The 4,907-nt window shown below is 26.7% G+C and overlaps 1 non-coding gene across 1 annotated transcript; it reads left to right on the top strand.

Annotated features, from left to right (window-relative positions):
- Positions 1 to 98: 98 nt before the first annotated feature.
- Positions 99 to 243, top strand: MIR7994B (microRNA MIR7994b). Its single transcript, NR_130366.1, has one exon. It is a non-coding gene; the product is annotated as a microRNA MIR7994b (primary transcript).
- The last annotated feature ends 4,664 nt before the right edge of the window (positions 244 to 4,907 follow it).

The following is a 4,907-nucleotide window of genomic DNA, read 5'->3' as shown; positions in this document are numbered from 1 at the left end:
GTCATTTGTAAATGATATATGTTGCTTCCTTGATTGGGACTTTTCCATTTGTGACATATATATATTCTACTATATAATAAATTATTATTTTAAAAGGGAGTTTATGCCCAAGTATATAATATATAATATTCAAGATTGAGACTTTTAAAAGGGAGTTTATGTCCAAGTATAATATATAATATTCAAGATTAGAACTTTAGTCCCAATCTTGAATATTATATATTATACTTGGGCATAAACTCCCTTTTATTATATAGTAGAATAGAAAGTAGAATAGAATGTAAAAAGGTCACACCTTTGGAAAAAAACGTAGGTGATTCTCATGAACTTGCAGATACAAAAAAGGTTAGGCACTTGTAATTATCAACTTTAATTATAGAGTAAATTTCCTTTGACCTTTTGTGTTTGAGAACTAACCCCTTTAATTAATGGATTTTTCAAAAGCCATAAATGACCCTCAATACTATGAAAAATGAAATGACATTTGTTTTTTTTCAATAACAAAAGAATCCTCTCTCGGTCTTTTTTTTTACTTGTCAAATTTTGACTTGACACATCTATTAAAACAATAATAATTAGTGTAGTGAATTTATCATTTTACCCCTATTAATTGATAGGGTCCAAAATATATTTACTCACTACATATTTCAAAGACATTAACTTAATGTTAATAAATTTAGGGTATAATAGGGGGAAAAATTGTTCTTCCTTGATTTGTCAAAATAACGAGTAAAAAGAGAAATCAAATTAGGAAATATTTGACGAGTAAATAGAGACGGGGGAGCATTATGCAATAGTCAATACTCTTTTTGTTCCTATTTATATGTCACAATTTTAGATTTTATGTGTCTTAAAAAACTAAATAAGTTTATCATTATACCCTTATTTAGTGTTATAAATGAACATAAATAATTTATTTTAATTAATTAAATTGACTAGTGAATATGAATTAATCATTTAATTTTTCTATGTTTTTAAGGCAAATAACTCTCAAGGGTAAAATAGGAAGAATAGTATTATTTATATATTGATTTTGTGAAATGACAAATATTAAAGAATATTTATTTTTAATAAGGACGATATATAAACAGATATAGACTAGAGGAGTAACATTTTTACACAAATTGTACACCATATAAAAATATAGAAATACCTCACTTTTCTCCTTTGCCTTTCTTTTGGAGTTCTTTTTCCTTAGAACTCCAAAACTGCGTAACTCTTGATTCTTTTTTAGTAGAGGCTTTTTTTTGTGGGGGGGGGGGGGGGGGGGGGGGGGGGGGGGGGGGGGGGGGGGGGGGGGGGGGGGGGGGTATATAATATTAGAAAAAAGTAGTATTTGAAAAAAATAATTAAAAGTTAAAATTGTATTTGATCATGTATTTAATTTGAAAAATGCATATGTTTTGTGAGTGAAAAGAAATCACTTAGAAAAGTTGGTCAGAATTTAAACGTGAATTCCATCTTCAAAATCAGTTCAATGTAGAACCATACGTTATTTTTATTTTCTTTTAAAAGACAAAAATCATGTCTAAATAGATTCTTAGTATTACTCGTATAATTCCTATGGAAAAAAAATTCCACTCTCTTTTTTCCATTGAGATGACATGATATTATTCCCTCCTTTTAAAGTTATTTGACTCATGTTGATCCGATGCATTTCTTAAGAGAATTTTAATTAAATATATATATTATTAAACTAATTATGTTTTGAAAATCGAAATTTGACTACAATACTATAGAAACAATAACTGATTTTTTAAAAATTTATTAAAATGGACAAATAAAAAGGTCAAGTAAAATATAATGGAGATAGGATAAAAAGGAACGATATCATAAATTTGTTCCTATTCGAAAAATCAGTCAAGCAAAAAGTACAAGCAGACTAATATATTTCCCCCAATCAGACTGTTCAATAAACATGCAAAACTACACTCTACAAACTTTAGCAGAGGGCCACTACACTTGAAAATATCTTATAAAAGAAGACATAAAATTAAAACTGAATTTGTAAAGTATTGTAAAACCAATCAGATAAAGTACGTAATTAGGCTTGACAAATAAGATATAAAACTACATGTTCAATTTTATTTTATTTTTATTTTAAAGAAGAGGGCAGTTTACATATTTTTACAAAAGATTAGATAACCGCTAAAAGATAAGGTGGGGTGGATGAGATTTATGTTCATTAATGAGTTCTAGCTTGTTTAGTGAAAGTCATTTAGGAAAATTATATTTGGAATTGCAATTTAAATTTCTTAAGTTGTATTTTTGCTCATAAACATAAAATTTCATAAGTTATGCAAACTATCAAAATTTCTTCAATTTTTATAGTCTTAACAAATGAGGAAACCATAATTCGTAAAAAAGATATTGGAATATCTTAAAGTGTTGCGTTGATAAAATCACTTATCTCCATGTACCTTTTATAATAATAAAAAAAAATGTGTGTGGTTACAAACTTTCAAGTACACATAATTTTACAAAGTTTCACTAGTCAACAATAAGAATAGTTAATTATTATTTAAACTAATTATTTCACTTGATACAAACAATCGCTCTGTGCCGAGTAGACGAGCATGGATCTTTTTCATTTTTTGTTCTTACAAAATTAAAATTATGATTATTATTTTTACAAAATACAAACTTTTGGATCAATTTACATTTAAAATTACACTAAGATCACAATTTTGAATCTCATATTATGATTTTTTTAAAATTGAGATATTAAATCATAATTTCAAATTACATATCTAGACATTAATTTAAAATCATGATTTCAAACACATACTAAATGCTTAAAAGAAAGAAAAATGGGAGATTGGATAAGTGACTCAATTGTAATATTTGAAGCTACAAGAGACACAAGTGCAAGAAGCATAAATTAACCTCAGGGAAATTGAAACAAAGACCCGCTAGGTTTATGTGGTGATAACTTTACCCCCTAACAAAACATTTCTTCTATTTATTGCCTCTTTTTAAAAAATAATCTCTTTTGATGAAGTACCGAACAACAAACAACAATAACTTTCACACGTCGAATCTAAAAAAAGTGAAATGTACACAGTTATTATCTCTATTTTTATGAAGTACAAAGTTTGTTTTCAATAAACTTTTGATGTATAAGTACCAAACGAGGACAAAGAAAAAAGTGAGTGATCAAATTAAGAAAACATAATTACATTTACAATTGAAAATTAACCATGTTGAAATAGGGATCTAACAAGAACCAAAAAATAAAAAAACAAATATACAATACTAGGTCCATTATTTTTATCCCTAACAAAACGGCACTTAAAAACTCCATTTCTCAATGGAAAAAGGGGACAAGAAGTTAGTTCATCACCATTCATTTCCCCATTAGACAATTCAACTCAAGATCCTTAATTAAAGGGCTTTAATTTATTTTTCCTTAAATAGCAACTCTTTATTAATCACAACATTAATTATTCCCCTTCCAACTAATAAAAATAAAAGAATCAAAATTTACAACTTGAATTAAATAAGCTGCCACACTTTTAGTATGTCCAGCCAGTACCATGCCAAAATTTTCCCTTTCTCCTAGCCCTTATATTGGATATTTTTTAATTTTTTTCAATTATCTTGTCCCTCCAAATTATTATTTTTTTTTAAAAAATCTACATAATACGTAGATTTAAGAAAATGGAGGGTAAGAAATATGTCTTTAAAATCATTATAAAATAGAATAATTTCGGTGGTATCAAATAGAAATATTTTTTGCTTAGCTTGTTAGATTAATCCGTAAAGCTAACTTTATATTATACAAAAAAAATAAAAATAGGAAGGGTCTTTTGGTCCACATAGTATTTTATTATTGATCCGTCGTTACAACAACTCAACAGTTTAATTGACTGATTTAAGTAAAGGTTAAACCTAATTTATTCTAGTAACCTCCTATAATTATTGTTCCCATTTTACCCTGCTTCGTCCACTAATATGAAAAGCACACGAATTTAAGTTTTATAAACTAAAATAGTAAGAGGAAATTTATACTTTTGGTGCTACTTTTAATCGGTAACAGACCCCACTTCTTGCTATGAGTTTAAATTTTGTATATCGATAATTCATATATTTCTTACACTATAGAATTAAGTTAAGTGTATAAAATATGAAACCCTCCATATAAGAGACACCTTAAAAATGTTTAGAATTTAATTGATTAACTTAAAATGAAAGTTAATCAATATATACAATTTACTCTCGGACCTGTGTGACTTTATTTGATCATATTACTACTGGAAGAGTCAAATAAGTTTTTGTTTGACCATATTTATTTTTGATTTTTTAAAAATATCTTTGAATTATTAAACATTATGACTTAAAGATACTTTTATATAATTTCTAAATATGCAATATTTTATTTTTAGAAAAAACTTCAAGATGTCATGGTTAAAATTCACACCAAGAATTAGTCAGTTTGACTCTAAACATTATCACATAAAATGAAACATTTTTGGACTATAAACTTATTGGTTTGTTACTCTGTTAATAAAGTAATGGAATATTTGATTGGTGGGTTAAGTTATTTCGAGAGTGTAAATTTATGAATTTATACATTTAATCAAACAAATTATAGACATTTAATCGTGATCAACTTTATTTCATGAACCAAACGACCCTTATTTTTTTTTAAAAAAGACTCTAAATAAGGAAAAATAAATAAAACTAAAGGGGCAATTTAGGAAATGTAGAGATGGGATGGAAATAAATGCAAAAGTCGCATGTTACATGTCCTTGCCATTCACTCTCTTTTGCCTTCATGCATACGCTTTAATTGAACTTTTTCTCCTTTTTCCTCTAATATTAATTACCTTTTGCCGTTTTAAGTTTAAATTAATTTACTCTTAATTAATCCAAAAAAACTAATATCAAAAATCAGATTTGTTTTA

The sequence above is a fragment of the Solanum tuberosum genome, unplaced genomic scaffold (assembly GCF_000226075.1).
Source record: "Solanum tuberosum cultivar DM 1-3 516 R44 unplaced genomic scaffold, SolTub_3.0 scf00095, whole genome shotgun sequence".
In the NCBI taxonomy this organism is placed as follows: Eukaryota; Viridiplantae; Streptophyta; class Magnoliopsida; order Solanales; family Solanaceae; genus Solanum; species Solanum tuberosum.
Note: the sequence above shows the minus strand (reverse complement) of the source record. Positions and strands in the feature narration are given on the sequence as shown.